Source organism: Spermophilus citellus (assembly GCF_964194105.1).
Source record: "Spermophilus citellus genome assembly, chromosome: 11".
NCBI classification, from domain to species: Eukaryota; Metazoa; Chordata; class Mammalia; order Rodentia; family Sciuridae; genus Spermophilus; species Spermophilus citellus.
Window position 1 is genome coordinate 111002335 of NC_138192.1, and position 19657 is coordinate 111021991.

General features: G+C 35.8%; 1 pseudogene across 1 annotated transcript; it reads left to right on the forward strand.

Annotated features, from left to right (window-relative positions):
* Window positions 1-7264: 7264 nt before the first annotated feature.
* Window positions 7265-7852, forward strand: LOC308630881 (small COPII coat GTPase SAR1A-like; annotated as a pseudogene). The gene has a single exon. The product of its transcript is annotated as a small COPII coat GTPase SAR1A-like (transcript).
* Window positions 7853-19657: the final 11805 nt, after the last annotated feature.

The following is a 19657-nucleotide window of genomic DNA, read 5'->3' on the forward strand; positions in this document are numbered from 1 at the left end:
GACCCTTCCCCTTGCCTTGCCTTTGCATAATCAGTTGATTATGTGTTCATGTAGGTCTACTTCCAGGCTTTCTATTCTGTTGGATTTACATATTTGACTATTTTGCCGATGCCATACTTTCTTGATTATTGTACTTTGGAATAAGCCTTGAAGTTGAATATTGTAAATCTTCACAAGTTGTTATTGAATATTGTGTTGATTATTCTGTGTCTTTTATCCTTACTATAAACTTTAGAATTTGTCAGTATCCACAAAATAACTTTGTGGGATTTTTGATTAGGATTAGTTCAATATATAGGTCAAGTTGGTAAGAACTCATGACATCCTTACAATGTATCTTCCTCTCTGTGAACATAAAATATTTTCTCACATATTTAGTTCTTAGATTTCTTTCATCAGGGCTTTAGTTTTCCTCAGATTTTACATATTCTCTTAGATTTGTACCTATGTAATTCATATTGGGGAATACTAATGTAAATAGTATGGTGTTTTTTATTTCAAAATGTAGTTATTTAATTCTAGTGTTCACATAAGTAATTGACTTTTGTACCTGAACCTTGTGTTCCGCAAGCTTGCTATAATCGTTAATAGCTCTGAGTTTTCGTGTTAATTTTTTAAATTTTCTACACAGATGTTCATGTCAATTATTAACAGTTTTTTTTTCCTTCCCAAACTGTATACATGTTGTTTCTTTTTCTTATCTTCTTGCAATAGCTAGGAATTTTCATTACTGAAAAGAATTGGTAAGAAGGGACCTTCTTGCCTTGTTTGTTCCTAATCATAGCAGGGAAGTGCTAGTTTTTCATTGGAAAGCTCTTTAGTTCCTTCTGCTTTCCTTCCATGTCCTGATCAAGAAACAGAGTGCTTTGACTACTTTGATTTACCCAGATCCATGTTTTCTTCTGCAGTGTTGAACTGGAGCTAGGACCTGGAGCATTCATAGGCACTGAAACACTGGCTTAAGTGATTGCCTGGGACACTGATACATCAAGAACCTTGATAATTATTATTAGGAATGAGTCAGGCCCCGAGCTCAAATTCTTTTAGCCTGTATATAAATTCTGTAATCTGACCCCTTGATGTTAACAGATGAAGGCAGAACATCTCTTGTCTTGCTGTCTATCATGAGGAAGTTAGAAGTCCCTTCTGTTTGTAAGTTCCCCTAAAAAACACTTTGGATTGGTCACCCAGGCATTAAGTGTTTCTTTGAGACTCCAACCAGCCCATCTTCAGTGTTTGAGGTTGTCCCTGGCAGCGACTCTCCTGCTATGACTTTGGGATCTACTGTAGTTTTGAGCTTAGTGGGGCTAGAATTCTTATTGTTAAATGTAATTTTTTAGCTGTAGGGTTTTTTTTTTTTTTTTTTGTAGATGTTCTTCATTCCAGTTGAGGAAGATCCTGCCTATTCTTTTTTTTTTTTTTTTTTTAAGAGTTATTGTGAATGGTATTGGATTTAGTCAAATATATTTTCTTCATCTATTGATATAATCATGTAATTTTTCTTTAGCTGGTTATATGATGGATTACATTAATTCATTTTAGAATGTTGAGCCGGACTTGCATATCTGGGTAAAATCTTACTTGGTCATGGTGTGTGATTCTTTTTATACATTGTCAAAAACAATTTTCTAATGTTTTGCTAAGGATTTTGTTTTTAATGTTCACGAGAGAGATTGTATATAATTTTCTTTTTATTTAATTTTATTTTTTTAACCAGGGATTGAACCTAGTGGGGCTTAACCACTGAGCCACATCTCCAGCCCTGCATAGTTTATTTTGAGACAGGGTCTCCCTAAATTTAGTGATGGTCTTGATAAATTGCCGAGGCTGTCTTTGAACTTGTGATCCTCCTGCCTCAGCCTCCTGAGTCACTGGGGTTATAGGCATGCTCACTTTTTTTTTTTTTTTAGGGTCCAGCATTAATTTTCTTTTCTTGTAATGCCTTTGTCTGGTTTTCTATGAGAGTAATTCTTATCTCAAAGGATGAGTTAAGAAATATTGGCTTCTATCTTCTATAAGATTAGAGGGAATTAATAAATTTCTTCCTTCAATGTGTGGTCTGTATTTTTTTCCCCTTAGATCTGCAATCAAGCATATTAAATTCCATCAGTCATTTTATTAGTTTCCTGAATATTATTTGGATGAGCCTCATTCTCTGGTAGATTACTCAAAAAGTTCATAGGTATGATTGCATGAATTCTTATTTAAATTTACTTAATTTCAAATCCTGACACTTGGTGGATTGGTTTTCTTGTCTGGGTTAACAAACGTCTTGTTCATAACTACTTCCTTGAGTTCTTAAAAAGGTTTCCCACTGTTTCCTTAGCTTGTGGGTTGCTTTTGAGGGGTATCTAATTGTCTGCTTCTCTTGTATATTAGTTGATATCTATGCTATTGCCAAGATAATTTTTTCTTTATAAAATACTAATATTTAATTGTATGTCCTGGCACTAATAAATATGGGCTAATTTGCCTAACTAAATGCTAACTGGACCCTTTTAACTGGTAGCTTCAGATCTTTTATTTCCAGAATATTTTCTTTTTCTTTCTTTTTTTTTCTTTTTTTTTTTTTGTTCAGGAAATCAGATATATTAATATAGAAACTTTATTGACCATTTCCCTTTATAAGCATTTTCCTGTCTTTTTGTACTCCTTTATCTTGTTTTTAGTTTCTTGTGTTTCTTCAATGTTAATTATTAAATTTATAATTTTGCAAATGCATTTTTTGGCAATCTTGTAATTTTAGTTTTCTGATGTTTTCCTTTTCTATCTTTTCTGAATTCAATAAGCTCTCACTTTATTTATTTTTGTTCATTTTCTATTTTAAAATTTTTACAATTATTTATTTGGATTGTTTTTTCTTGTCACACAATTCTTGATTGAAAATGTTGGTGAGTTTTATGAAAGTTTTTTTTTTCAAAACTGTGTTTTACATACTAGATCCTTTTCAGAGTTGTTATTTGCAAACATTTTCTTCCATTCTGTAGGTAGTCTCTTCCTTCCTTCCTTTCATTCTTTTTTTTGTTTTGTTTTGTTTTGTTTTGCTCATGCTTTTGGTTTTGTATTTCAAAATCCACTGCCAAATCTGAGGTCAAGAATATTTTATTCTACTCTATAGTTTTAGCTTCCATATTTAAGTCAATCACCCATTTTGAGTTAATTTTTGAATATGCTATGAGATAGATATCCAGCTCCTTTTTTGCATCAATTTTCTATAGATATACATGTATATTTTTGTATTGTTCTTTTTCATTGGTGTACATGCTTCTCTCTCTCCATCTCTCTCTCTCTCTCTCTCTCTCTCTCTCTTTCTGTGTGTGTGTGTGTGTGTGTGTGTGTGTGTGTGTGTGTGTGTGTTACTGGGAATTGACTTCAGGACTTTGCATGTGCTAAACAAGTGCTCTACCACTGATTTACATCTTCAGCCCTCTACATGCCATTTTTGAAAGGCAGTACCATGTGATTTTGATTACCACAGATTAGTACTAAGTTTTGAAATAGATAAATGTGAGGGTTCTAACTCTGTTCTTTTTCAATATTTTTTGGTTAAAAACCACCACCAACAACAAACACTGATCCTTCTCAAACACTTTCAATAAGAAAAAGAAAAAGAAAACACTCCTAGTTTAAAGACTGATCTTCAGACAAGTGGCCAGGCCATTTGAGTTCTGCTTTGGGCCTATTGCTCAGCCCAAGCCTAGAAGATAGCCAGAATGAAAACTAAGGAATCCTCAAGCCCTTTATGAGCACTGGTCCTGCCCTGAGCATAGGTGAGGCTTTCTCAACCACTTTGGAAGGAGGCTTTTGAAAGCCCTTATTGCCCAAACCAGCCTGCCCAGCTTTTCTTCCCAGGCTTTCCACGTATCTATTTTTTGTCTCAGTTGTTCACATGCCTCACAATGTGTTCTAGGAATGCCTGCTGAATAAGTGCTCTTCCCTTCTGAGCACCTCAAGTTAGGTAAAATAAAAACAAATACTCTGTATGTGTTCCTCAAGTAGCACCTGTACATTTTTTGATTCAAGGTTTGCTTGATTCCTGGAGTCTTTCAAATTTTCCCAGAATTATAAAGTTGATTCTTATGATTATGCTTGATTTTTCAATAATTTCAAGGAAGGATGGACCATGGAAACTAGCTAGTTGATGTCATTCTGTATATGATTTTTTATAATAGCTCTATGGTCAATACTCTGATGAACAGGATTATTTCCCTTTTTCACTTATTTTTTTATATTTGTTTTTTCTTAATGTGGGGCTTTCTGTTTGTAGGATTAAATTTTATTTCAATTCTTCTCTCTCGCACAGTTTTCTCAAATACCAGAGTATTTGCAAAAGGTTATGGCAGGAACTCAAGAGTTCTGATAGAAATTAGTATTCCTTTTTCTATGTCCAGGTAGTTAGAAGTTTATTATATTTTCTTTTAATTTTGCTGGAAATATGAAATGTTGTCCTTTTTGCTAATCTGTATCATTTTTGAAGTGTGCATGGAAAGAGTTGGACTTAGACATTTTGTTTTCTTCAGTGCTGAGAAACTCAGGGCCTTATGCATACTGGGCAAGTGCTCTGAGCTATATCACTATCTCAGAAAGTTTTTTAATTTATATTTTGTTTGATTATAAGAGTGTTATTAGTTTCACTTATATTCAAATTGACTTGTTTATTTAATACTTTGTGAATTTATTTTAAGAATCGATATTTATTGAGTATTTAGCTCTGTGTTCTTAATTTTGCAAATGCAAAGAGGGTGAGGTATCGAGGTATGATCACTATTCTCAGGGAATTGTATTCTAAGGAAGAAATAAATATAATAGAATGTGATAATTGCTCTCATCACTTATCACATTATTTAGAGGGTCAAATTGTGTCTCTTTTTTCCTTATTTTGAGTTTAACCCAGGGTACTTTATCACTGAGCTACATCTCCAGACATTTTTTATTTTTTATTTTGAGTCAGGGTCTCTCTATGTTGCCAAGGCTGGCCTCAAACTTATGATCCTACTGCTTCAGCCTCCTGAGTTGCTGGATTGAAGGCATGCACCACCATGCCCAGCTCATCTTCTGTTCTTAAGAAATATATATTCTGTTGGCAAATGAGGAACTCAAAACTTGTTACAAATAATTTATCAGTAAGATACTCTATTTTGTAAAATATTAGGTGACAGCTGCAGACAGGAAGAAATTAGCTAAGAAAAACGAGAAAGGATGGTCTGTTTTCATATCTCTTAATCCTTGTTTTTATTTTTTAACTCATTTGCGAACATCATTGAATATCTACTCTCAATAGAAGACCAACCGATCATATGACCCTATGAATGAGCAATACGACAAGACCAAAACATTACCTTTCAGGGACCTAGTACCAGTCATTGGAGATAAACACATATACAAGTTATTTAAAAACAAGACAAAACTTATAAGTGCTTTAGTAATGCTATATTTGAAGCATGGACAAAAATATATAGGCAAAGAACTATGTAAACCAAGAGTTTTAGAAGCTGGAAGGCATTCTCAAAAGCCTTAGCAAATGTTTTAATTGGGGACATTAATTTCTTTGCATATTGAAGATAGGACTGTTAACTATATTTAAATCCAATCAGTTTCCCCATGAGAGTAGACTTTTTATTTTCAGAGTAGAATAATATCAGGGACAGCTATAGGCAGGGTATGTGAATGGACAATAAAATTGACTTTACTAGCCAGACTTCTCACTGTTTACAACATGGGAAGCCAACAAGATTTTTGACTGGATTACACTGTGTAACTTTTGCACTTATGAAGTAATTAAATGATATTTTTATACACCCACTCCCTTTCCAAAAGGGAGTGGGTGCATAAAAGCCTAGAAGCTATAACCTATGGGTATGTAAAACCAAGATTTACCTATAGATAAAAACTAGCTGGTTTGGCAGCAAGAATTTGAACTGTTGAATCTTTTATGATTCTGTATTATATAGTTGTTTATTGCTTATTTAAAACAGATTGATGTTGGTTTGAAATAGTTTGTGATCATGACAAAATTGCTTATGTGGGTTTTTTTTTCCTTGATGGTTTTCTTTGTAGAATATGTTCTGCCTGTCAGAGCACTGTTTGCCTAATTAAAATAAGCCCATCCCAATCCTGTTGCACGTGGAAGGTAAAATTAGTTTCTAATTTTAAACCAAGAATCAGATTTATTTTCTATATCATTTTTCATAAGCTAAACCATAGCTCAGATTTGTATTTGAACATCTGAACTGTTCCTACTCGTGAAGGAAGGCTATACAATAATAAATTATTTTTAGCTATCATTTGATCCATGAATTGCTAACTGTAGGTCTAAAGGAATGCTTATCAGATTCCCTGTTACCCACCCATCCTGCCACAGCCATAATACTTTAAATTTTTAAAACTTTATAATTGACATTTAAAAATAATATGGTATTTGGATTTCTGGCTTCTCTTGATAATTCAAAGTATCTGGCAATTATTGGGCCCAAGTTTCCACATAGCAGATTTCACTTAGAATATGGAGATCCTAACTCCCTTAGCATTGGCCATGATATTTAATTTAACATCTTTACCTTCTGTTTCTTTCCCACTTTGTTGCCTGGTCACTGTAGGTATTTGGACTTACATGAAAATATATTCAATCCATATTTCAAGTACCAAAAATTCTAAACTTAAAGCTCTCATTTTTTTCCTCCCTCAGATATTATAAATATTAATAGAAATATTATAAAAGATTGCATTCAGATAAGGTGTAATTTTTAAGAAATCATTTGGGTGTTTTAACAAGATACTAAGAGTGGTCAGGTGTGTTCACGTCTTAGTTTGTGCTACTACAACAAGTTACCATAGACTTCTGTTACTTAACAGAAATTTATTTTTCAAAGTCATGGAGGCTGGGAAGTCTAAGATGAAGGTACTGGCTGATCCCAGTGTTAGGCAAGGACTTTCTGGTTTGTAGTCAGCAGTCTTTTACTTTGAGAGAAAGCTTTCCTATCTCCTTTTAAAAGGACACTAATTTTATTTATTAGGACTTTACTCTTATGACTTACTTCTCAAATACCCTTTTCCTATCATGATAATATTGGGGTTTAAATTTCAACTTATGAATTTGAAAGAGATACGAATATTTTGTCCATAATATATCCAAGAAAATATTAGAAATGCAATGAAAAAATGAAATTCTAAAAAGCATGTATATCTGCTGGTCTGTGTGTTCTGAGGGGGGGGTTCCAACTGCCTACCACCTTCGGAGGAGCCCCTCAGGCCACACTAAGCATTAATGTATTTCATCTTTGAGTGGATCTATAATAGCTTCAGCAGTAGAGTCCAGTTCTTAGGACTCTATAAGACGTCTGGAAAACTTGAATTCTTGGGTTTGGACTATGCAGGCAAAACCACTCTTTTTCATATGCTCAAAAATGACAGATTGGACTAACATGTTCCAACACTACATCCAACATCAAAAGAGTTGACAATTGCTAGAATGACTTTTACAACTTTTGATCTTGGTGGGTATGAGCAAGTTTGGAAAAATTATTTTCCAGCAATTAAACGGATTGTCTTTCTGGTGGACCATGCAAATCATTCTTGCCTCATGGAATCCAACGTTGAACTTAATACTTTAATGATTGATGAAATAATAGCCAATGTGCCAATCCTATCTTGGGAAACAAAATTGCCAGAACAGATGCAATCAGTGAAGAAAAATTTCATAAGATATTTGGGTTTTGTAGAACAAACCACAGGAAAGGGGAAAATGTCTCTCAAAGAACTGAATCCCTGCCTCATGGAAGTGTTCATGTGCACTGTGCTCAAGAGGCAAGGCTCAGGCAAAGGTTTCCGCTACCTCTCCCAGTATATTGACTGATGTTTGGACAGTGAAAATAAAACTTTTACTCCTCTGGGCTGATCCTATTCACAGTTCTTCATGAACTTTTCTGACAGAACAAGGAAAGCTCTCCAACCATGTCTGGCCTTGAAAAACCAAGAGTCTCGACTCTCATCGCCCAGTGGGGACATGTGCTCTTCTCCACAACGCTGTGAGGGAGTGCTGTCCCATATGTTGGTGCTGGACTTGGAAGCTGGCAGGATTTGTCGGGTAAGGCTCTGTGCCATCACAGGACACTAGAAGAAAAACGTGTCTCACCACTGTGGGGTTGATTTCAAAAGAAAGTGATTCTGCTTTTTAAAGAAAATGTTGTTAATGTATTTGGTAACCCTCCTAACTTTTTGAATTCACAATTTCCTTGGTTTAGAGTTTTCTATTCTCTTTTTTTAAAATTAGTGACAGACATTTAGATACTTCATAAAATTATGAACAGTTACACATTGGAGGCCAGAGTTCAGGAGGATGAACTCACTCCTGCTGAGGTGGCAGGCTGCTGAGAAGAGCTCCCCTGAGCTCCCTTGACTCTGTAATTGCCCCCTAAGAGGTGACATCAACTTGTCCATGGAGAACTAAAAAAAGGGTCAGAAACTTGGCCTTGTGGTTGTGGCAGGTTTTCACTGTAGTCAGCTGAAGTCATTTCCCCATCACAGATTAGATAACAGATTGTTCACTGTGAAAGAATTAATTATAGAATAGGTTATTATATCATTTTTACTTAAAAAGTTACAAATTTCAGTCAAAACAATAAAAAGCATGTATATGACTCTTCTGAAAATTACAGGTGGCTCTTGACAGCCCGAGAAAAATTGTTGATTATATAAATATTTAGTAACATGTTTAGCAAAGAAACAATATAGAAATAGTAAAATTTTAAAACAGGTAGAAAACGGTCATTAATTTGTTTTATCTATCTTGAATTTAGAAATATATTATCTAAAGATCCTGATACATTGTGGTCCGCCTCTGTCATACAAACTGACAATTATGTGTTTGCCAATATGTAATTAGTTTTGTAGTCAGGAAAATATGGATTGCATATCTATTTCAGCTTCACTTGGTGGAGATAAAGATCTTACCAGTAAGTTAATATGACTCATTTACTTTTCATTATCATTGTTTTTATAACAGAATTTAATGATGTACTATCTTATGGAAAGTCTGAAGAAAAGGTGCTGCGTACGTCTTAGTTTCACAGACATAGAGAAATGAAGAACCAATGATTGCTTTTCCCCCACAAATTTGTAGCAGAATAAGGAAAGATCTTGTCTTAAATTTTTAAATGAGGATAATTCTTTCTTCATAAAAGGTTTTTTGTGCAGGTCAAAGTAAAGATGAACAGGTTGGCATAAAAACCAGTCCACAAAAGATAATCTTCTTTGAAACTGATTTTGTTTTCCTTTATTAAACAGATGCTCTTTGACTGATGGGATTAAATTCTGATAGGCTTATGCTAAGTTGAAAATATCCAATAATAAAAATGCATTTAATACACCTACCTGACCAAACATCACAGCTTAGATGAGAAAACTTATATTTGCCCGAAGTTGGGCAAAATCATCTAAGATAGTCTATTTTATAACCAAGTGTTGAATATCTTATGTAACCACACAGATGGGTGGATATGATGGAATGCCAAAACATAATATCCAAAAGCCTTGGCAATATGTACACTGTTGAGTACTGGTCATTTACTTTTGTGATAAGTGGCTGAAGGGGAGTCATATTGCAAGAGAGCACCACAGTACATGCATTTTGCTAGCCTGGGAAAAGATCAAAATTCAAAATTTGAGGTATGTTTTTGATTGATTGTGTATCACTGCTAATTGACTCAGCCTCTTAGCTCCCAGGGCAGACATAGTCACCAGATTACCCAGTCACTGCATATCCTGCCAAGAATTGTTTTAGGATGGGTATATGACCCAAATCAGTTATAGTGATATACAGGAAAAACACATTATTCAGAAACTACCTGGAGAATTAGAATAAGACTGAGTACCTGGAAAGGTGAGCCTACCTGAGCCTTTCTCTACAGAGGAAGAAACATACTAAGAACTATTGAGTAAGAAGGTGCTAATAACATCCCCTAGCCTGTCAGGACAACATAGTTCTCTGAGTATTTCTAATAATGTTTCAAGCTCTTAAGCCAATATTTTTTAAGCTTAGCTTGTGGTCTTTATGTCCTATACAATACTGTCATTAAAATTTCCTTTCACTCCAGCCAGGACATTTTTCTCTGGCATCACACACCAAGTCAGGGGCATTAGGAGCAAGAGGAATAATTTCCCTGGGAGCAATGTCTACAGAGAATATGAAAACAATAATAGCAGACTAGAGCTCAGCCTGCTTCTTATTATTGCCATGAGCTGGCAATTCTAAACAATGTCAATGCTAAGACACTTCTTCCTAAAAATATCTTTCGTTGGTTCTAAACAATTCTACTTTAGAATTTTAATTGTGTGGCTTAGAATATATAGACTTAGATACACATGTTCATTTCAAGAATAAAGAGGTGACGTCACCTCTAGATCCTGTTTCAACTAAGACTGATTTTCAAATGTTCACTCTAGCCTATTTCACTATTTCAAATGTGGGATGAGCACGCACACAAACACATGCACACACACACAAAACTACAGAACGACACATTTGAAATAAAATCTTTTTTCATCTTTGTTTTGTCCTTATAGTCACCTACGCTCTCATTTTATTTCAAATGCTGAAATATATTGTACTGTGTGTTGAAGATAAGAATTGTGTTCAACACAAACTACGATATTTTTGATCCATTAAAATTTATCAGGTCTCCAAATTCACTTCCACATTGGATGGAAACATGATGCTTACTAAAGGACTTGGTATTATAAAACGGTTAACTTGAAAACTTGTTCCTCGAAATAGTCTTGTTATATGGAGAAGGGATATATTGAGAACCTGATGTGCCTCAGGGGTCAACTATTGCAGGTATAGCACTACTGTATGGGTCCCTCATCTGGTGCTGAGGGCCATTGCCAAGTAGGAATGACGCATCGATATTTCCTTGCCAGCGTACCCCATGTTAAATGGACTTGCCTTGGAAATTTGCTGTGACCTTGCATGTGTGTGAGAGAAAGGTGACCCTGCTCAATGACCAGGGTGGATCCAGGTTTTAAGAAGTATCCGGGTTTAAGATAATTTGTTTTTAAGGCGTTCCCGGTTTAAGACAATAGGGGTTTTAGGGAAGTTGGAGGTTGAAGATTATTGCTGCCGGGATTAGGGTGTTCCTGCTGCTTTTTCCCGTTGAGTTCTCGTGAGATTCAGAAAGGATTGGAAAAGAGCCTCGTGGAGTAGGTGAATTGGGCGGAGGAGAACGGGATTGCCCCAGAACGTGTGTGGAGGCCGGTGTGAGTTTGGGAATAAAGAATTGCTGTTTGAATTGACAAAGCTGTGTGGTGGCTCATGATCTTGTGCCCAGCCAAGACTGCGGCAATCTGGCACTTACCACATACTCTTAAACCATGACGTTAAGGTTGGTGAGTACAAGGAGGAAGTTTGTGCTTATTTGGATCCCTTTGACTTTCCAATAGAGGGGAGACCTTTTAAGTGGACATTTGGAGAATAGTGTAAGACTCTGATGGAGTAGGTGTGTTGTGAAAGCACTAGAATTTAAGCACTGAGTACTTTACAAGTTAAAGACAGGACTCATAGTGGTCAGCTTGAGCACTTAGAGACTGGTAGGGTAGACAGGCATATCTAAGCAGTTGGAGTATATTATCTAGCTATTTTTGATGTGCCCTTTCTGAAGGAGGAGCCCAGATGAACAGGATTATATGAGATGATGCTGCCTCTTGGCAAGGAATGAATTCAGAATCCAAGCTATGAATATCAATTCCTTTTCTCTAAAGAACTGATATATTCTTAAGAGAAGCAGAGACTGAATCAGATGTTATTAAATTTGGAGATATAGAAGCTTGACGAATTGTGGACTCAAATCGGGATCATGGTGATCCAAAACAAGTCACAAGGCAAGGTTTTAAGGAGCAAAATTGTAAAGCCTGTTGGAGACAGTAGGCAGGTAGCAGAATAAATCAAATGTGTACAGTGGAAGAGAAAGAGATGGCAAGCAAGCAAGAAAGAACAACTCAGTTCCCGTGACACCTGGTCATATTTCTGGCACAAGGGTCTATGAAATGATCCTCATTTTAAATAAATTTCCTTTCACTTAATTCATTGAGATTGGGTTTCTGCTTCTTGCCTAAATAGATCACTTCCTTTCCTTTTCCTCAAATTTGGTCTGTTTTAGAGAACATAAATTGTAGGAGAGTTACATCATGTCTTAAGTTCTTTGTGAATACTATGGCACTCTGTATGTGTACACCCTTAAGTAAATATATACACATAATATTGAGTATAATTTCAAGGATTTTATAGTCCATTGCTAGAGCCCAAAAAAAGCCTAACAGTCTAGGTTAGAAATCTCAATATAAAGCATTGCTATGTGTCTATAAATATGTTAACATCAATATATTAATAATTCACTGTGAGAGCTTTCTATTTAATGGAATCCTGTGGTGATTCAATTTTTGGATTAAAGAAGCCCCCCTTAAGCACAAAGATGTTTTAAATTTTTCCTTTTATAATTCAGAATTTTAAAATATATTTATTTGGCCTCAATATGATAGAATTCTAAGTATGTGCTAGATTCAAGTTTATTATATTTTCTTGGTTATTAAACAACCCCACCATATGTCTAGGCTAGAGAATGTTGCTACATCAACCTTTCATATGGGGAAAAAAAACCACTTATAGAGAAGGGTTTTTAAATTTAATATTAAATAATTAAAATCAATCTCACATCCACATCTCAAATTGAGATTGTTTACATGCTCTTTAATTAGATGCAGTTAAGACTCTCTCTCAAAGCATTTATGCCCAGAGGGAGCTTTGGCTGAGTTGATGGGATGACTCTTAAGACGCAGAAGTTGCCTGGTATCTGTGAAGGAGTCTTCCCTCTGGACAATGTGATAGGTATACTTATAGTTTTGCCACAGGAGGAAACAGATGCTGAGAATTTTCTTCAGAGAAAGAAAGATGCAAAGTTCTTTTTGGCAGTCCTGGAGAGCAAGAGATCTTTTCTGCTCTGCCATTAACCTTCCAAATTCCTTCTTAATCATAGAAACCATAAGGATAAACTACACCAGGTAAAAATCCCTGCAGGCCATCTGCCTCACTGGGTATTAGCCTGGAGTGCCTGTGACAGCAAGCCTAGCCCTAGGTTCCTGCAGAATCCCGCTTCACTGACCAGCACCAGACTGCTACTTTTTTTTTTAATGGTATCAGGGATTGATTGAACCCAGGGGCACTTTCTTGATGCATCTCTACCCTCTAATCCTCTTACCCTGGCTCACCTGGATCTAGAATCCTGTTTGGCCTCTTTGCCTGGAGTGTTCTCTTAATCTCCTGGCTGCTTCCGTCATTGCTGTTAAGTGTTTGTTCAATGTCTCCTTCCCTAGTTCCTCTTTTGTTACCCTCTTTAAACCTTTAGCTCCTTCTCCTCCTTGACGCTGTGGTCACTATTTCTGCTTTGTTTTAGTGTTACAATCATCTGATATATTATCTGATACGTTTGACACATTTTTAGTAAATTCTTTTTCTGCTACAATATACATTTCAATAGAACATAGGTTGGTACTGTTTTTCATTTCTCTGTGTTCAGCACCTATAATATCTAAAGAAGGTGATCTGTAAAGATTTGTTGAATGTTTAGATATTGAAAGAATGTAAAGGGGCTTAGTAGAATATTTTTCTGATTTAAGACTATAATTTTCATTTCTAAAATGATTTCTCAGTTTCTCAAGGTTTGATTTTTTTTTTGTCTGTCCCCCTTACTTTAAGAAAAATAACTTTTATCACATAAGTTAAATTTACCTTGTTGTATTTTGAAACTCCTCAGGCTAAAGTTAGCACTTCATAAAATTTGGTAGCAATTGCTATAAACTGGAAAGGCAGATCATTTAGTATATCCCTACTGTTCACCACAGTGTGAATAAAATTCATGGAGAAGTCAATAAATTTGAGGAAGTGGTTAGGAATCTTAAGACAAAATATAGAGCTTTTGAGAATGGTCTTGGCAAAGAAAATAGGCCTTACTCTATTTTTCAAATTTTAGTCTGGCTAGTGATCTTTAAAACCTCAGAGCAAAAGTGTGTGAGCTAGAAAGTAAAAGTAAATTTTTAAAAATTCATTTTGTGTTTAGCAAGAGCCTCAGAAGACTTGTGCAAATCAGGATTGCGAAATGTTCCAATGTCTAGTGATGTGCTCTTTAATCAAAAGAGATTCTGTTTTGTTGTTAGGAATTGTTTTGTGTTGGAACACATGTAAAAGGCAAAAGATGGACAGGCTTTCATAAACAGACCCTTTTTGCTACAGAAACTACTCTTGGAAAATCCTTTCTCATAACAGTATGAGCAGTGGGAGAAAGTCCAAAGGGAACAGAACTCTGATTTTGAAACACAACATTTGTGTACAAAACACATGCATCTTAGAAATTTCTAAGATCGGTTGGCGGTAGTGGCGGCGGAGGAGGCAGCATGAGAGGTTCCTAATGAAGGTGATAAGAAAGAATGTAAGGCAGGAAAATAATTAAATATATTTACTGTGGTTTTTGTGCTACATTGGAGCTGAAAAAAAATATAAGGGGAACACTAAGCATCCTGAAATCCAGAAAATGGATCATTAGGCAATGCTGAGCTGACGTGGATCTGGGGCGAACAGTCTGGGCCTCTCAGAACACACACTGAGCCCAGATCGGCTGAATTCAAGCTCCCATTCGCCTGCTTCCCACAGACAAACGGCTGTGACTCAGCACTAATACATCCGGCTGAAACAACTGGTCAGCCCTTCTGATCCCACGGAGGTAAATGCCAACCGAACCTTCATAGGTAGTGGCCACAGGTTTGAAACAGTGCTTGGGAGAGACAGTAAGGACCCACCCATTGCATTGGTCACCCGGCAAAGGGAAATGAACTGTTGCCATTTGCAAGAGATACCACCATGGCAGAGAACTGACATCACCAGACTGCGGCGGAGGAGATAACTTCATTGAAACCTGTGGCTACAGGAGTAAACAGTAACTCAGCAGTCAAACAGAACAAGAAGTAACATGAGCAGCTTGAAAACGCAAGGAAGAAAAGGAGTACAAACAATGCAGGGCAGCCTAAATATTCAGGAGGACCTAGAGTCATCAGAAAAATGGTCATATAAAGAACTCAAGGAACACCTTAGACAGGTGGAATGGAACCGTAAAGAGGATACGAGACAGCAAATTCAAGGAGCAAAAGAACACATTGAGAATGAATTACATAAACAGATAAAGATGCTTAACTTCTTCTTTTATCAGGAGATAGAAATTATAAAAAATAATCAAACAATAATTCTAGAAATGAAGGAAACAATAAACCAAATTAAAAACTCAATTGAGAGTATCACTAACAGAGTGTAGCAAGTAGAAGCCAGAACGTCAGATAATGAAGACAAAATATATCTTGAAAAGAGTCTAGCCAACTCAGAAAGGCTGGTAAAAAATCACGAGAAAAATATCCAAGAGTTATGGAATAACATAAAAAACCAAACTTACGAGTCATTGGTATAGAAGAAGGTACAGAGATTCAAACCAAGGGAATGAGTAACCTGCTGAATGAAATAATTACAGAAAACTTTCCAGAAATAAAAAAGGAAACAGATATACAAATTGAAGATGCATACAGGACACCGAGCCCACAAAATCACAGTAGACCAACGCCAAGACACATTGTTATGAAGATATCCAATATACAGAACAAAGAGAAAATATTAAAAGCTACAAGACAAAGGAGGCAGATTACATTCAGGGGTAAACCAATAAGGTTAACAACGGATTTTTCATCACAGACGCTGAAAGCAAGAAGGTCATGGAACAATGTATTTCAAACACTGAAAGACAATGGATGCCAACCAAGAATTCTGTATCCAGCAAAATTAAGCTTCAGGTATGACAACAAAATAAAAATCTTTCATGATAAACAAAAGTTAAAAGAATTTGCAGCCAGAAAACCAGCATTGCAAAGCATTTTGAGCAAAACACTACACGAGGAAGAAATGAAAAACAATAACCAAAACCATCAGTAGGAAGTGCCTCGGTAGAGACAGAGGGCGAGGGGAAAGATAATCATGGAGAAACAAACTAAATTTTTTTTAAAAAAGGATAAATAATCAAACATGGCTGGAAGTACAAACCATATATCAATAGTAACTCTGAATGTTAATGGCTTAAACTCTCCAATAAAGCGACATAGGCTGGTATCATGGATTAAAAAAACAAATCCAACAATATGCTGCCTCCAGGAGACACATCTGATTGGAAAAGACATACACAGGCTGAAGGTGAAAGGATGGGAAAAAATATACCATGCACACGGTCCTCGTAAGCAAGCAGGGGTGGCCATCATATCGAATAAAATCGACTTCAAGTCTAAGTTAATCAAAAGGGATAAAGAAAGAAATTATATACTGTTAAAAGGAACCATTCACCAACAAGACATAACAATTATCAATATGTATGCACCAAATAATGGTGCTGTGACATTCATAAAACAAACTCTCCTCAAGTTCAAGAATCAAATAGACCACAACACAATAATTATGGGTGACTTCAACACACCTCTCTCACCATTGGACAGATCCTCCAAACAAAAGTTGAATAAAGAAACTATAGAACTCAATACCACAATCAATAACCTAGACTTAACTGACATATATAGAATATATCAACCATCATCAAATGGATATACTTTTTTCTAAGCAGCACATGGATCCTTCTCAAAAATAGACCATCTATTATGCCATAGGGCAACCCTCAGTAAATATAAAGGGGTGGAGATAATACCTTGCATTTTATCTGATCATAATGGAATGAAACTGGAAATCAATGATAAAAGAAGGAAGGAAAAATCCTACATCACATGGAAAATGAACAATGTTACTGAATGATCAATGGGTTACAGAACACATAAAGTAGGGAATAAAAAAATTCTTAGAGATTAATGAAAATACAGACACAACATATCGGAATCTATGGGACACAATGAAAGCAGTTTTAAGAGGGAAATTCATCGCCTGGAGGTCATTCCTCAAAAAAAGAAAAAACCAACAAATGAGCTCACACTTCAACTCAAAGCCCTAGAAAAGGAAGAGGAAAACAACAGCAAATGTAGCAGAAGGCAAGAAATAATTAAAATTAGAGCGGAAATCAATGAAATTGAAACAAAAGAAAGTATTGAAAAAATTAACAAAACTAAAAGTTGGTTCTTGAAAAAAATAAATAAGATCGACAGACCTTTAGCCATGCTCACGAAGAGAAGAAGAGAGAGAACTCAAATTACTAACATACGGGATGAAAAAGGCAATATCACAACAGATGCTACAGAAATACAGAAGACAATTAGAAATTACTTTGAAAACCTATATTCCAATAAAATAGAAGACAGTGAAGACATCGATAAATTTCTTAAGTCACATGATTTGCCCAGACTGAGTCAGGAGGATACACACAATTTGAACAGACTAATATCAATGGATGAAACTGAAGCAGCAATCTAAAGACTACCAAACAAAAAATCCCGGGACCGGATGGGTATACAGTGGAGTTTTACAAAACCTTTAAAGAAGAATTAATACCAATACTTTTCAAATTATTTCAGGAAATAGAAAAAGAGGGAGCTCTTCCAAATTCATTCTATGAGGCCAACATCACCCTGATTCCGAAACCAGACAAAGACACCTCAAAGAAAGAAAACTACAGACCAATATCTCTAATGAACCTAGATGCAAAAATCCTCAATAAAAATCTGGCGAATCGAATACAAAAACACATCAAAAAAATTGTGCACCATGATCAAGTAGGATTCATCCCTGGGATGCAAGGCTGGTTCAATATACGGAAATCAATAAATGTTATTCACCACATCAATAGACTTAAAGATAAGAACCATATGATCATCTCAATAGATGCAGAGAAAGCATTCGACAAAGTACAGCATCCCTTTATATTTAAAACATTAGAAAAACTAGGGATAACAGGAACTTACCTTGACATTGTAAAAGCTATCTATGCTAAGCCTCAGGCTAGCATCATTCTGAATGGAGAAAAGTTGAAGGCATTCCCTCTAAAATCTGGAACAAGACAGGGATGCCCTCTCTCACCACTTCTATTTAATTTACTCCTTGAAATACTAGCCAGAGCAATTAGACAAAATAAATTAAAGGCATAAAAATAGGAAAAGAAGAACTTAAATTATCACTATTTGTGGACGACATGATTCTATACCTAGAAGACCCAAAAGGGTCTACAAAGAAACTACTAGAACTAATAAATGAATTCAGCAAAGTGGCAGGATATAAAATCAACACGCATAAATCAAAGGCATTTCTGTATATCAGCGACAAAACTTCTGAAACGGAAATGAGGAAAAACACTCCATTCACAATATCCTCAAAAAAAATAAAATACTTGGGAATTAACCTAACAAAAGAGGTGAAAGATTTATAAAATGAAAACTACAGAACCCTAAAGAGAAGTAGAAGAAGATTTTAGAAGATGGAAAAATATACCCTGTTCATGGATAGGCAGAACTAACATTATCAAAATGGCGATATTACCAAAAGTTCTCTATAGGTTTAATGCAATACCAATCAAAATCCCAACGGCATTTCTTGTAGAAATAGATAAAGCAATCATGAAATTCATATGGAAAAATAAAAGACCCAGAATAGCAAAAGCAATTCTAAGCAGGAAGTGTGAATCAGGCGGTATAGCGATACCAGATTTCAAACTATATTACAGAGCAATAGTGACAAAAACAGCATGGTACTGGTACCAAAACAGGCGGGTGGACCAATGGTATAGAATAGAGGACACAGAGACTAATCCACAAAGTTACAACTATCTTATATTTGATAAAGGGGCTAAAAGCATACAATGGAGGAAGGATAGCATCTTCAACAAATGATGTTGGGAAAACTGGAAATCCATATGCAACAAAATGAAACTGAATCCCTTTCTCTCGCCATGCACAAAAGTTAACTCAAAATGGATCAAGGAGCTTGATATCAAATCAGAGACTCTGCATCTGATAGAAGAAAAAGTTGGCTCCGATCTACATATTGTGGGGTCGGGCTCCAAATTTCTTCATAGGACACCCATAGCACAAGAGTTAATAACAAGAATCAACAAATGGGACTTAATTAAACTAAAAAGTTTTTTCTCAGCAAGAGAAACAATAAGAGAGGTAAATAGAGAGCCTACATCCTGGGAACAAATTTTTACTCCTCACACTTCAGATAGAGCCCTAATATCCAGAGTATACAAAGAACTCAAAAAATTAGACAATAAGATAACAAATAACCCAATCAACAAATGGGCCAAGGACCTGAACAGACACTTCTCAGAGGAGGACATACAATCAATCAACAAGTACATGAAAAAATGCTCTCCATCTCTAGCAGTCAGAGAAATGCAAATCAAAACCACCCTAAGATACCATCTCACTCCAGTAAGATTGGCAGCCACTATGAAGTCAAACAACAAGAAGTGCTGGAGAGGATGTGGAGAAAAGGGTACACTTGTACATTGTTGGTGGGACTGCAAATTGGTGCGGCCAATTTGGAAAGCAGTATGGAGATATCTTGGAAAGCTGGGAATGGAACCATCATTTGACCCTGCTATTGCCCTTCTCGAACTATTCCCTGAAGACCTTAAAAGAGCATGCTATA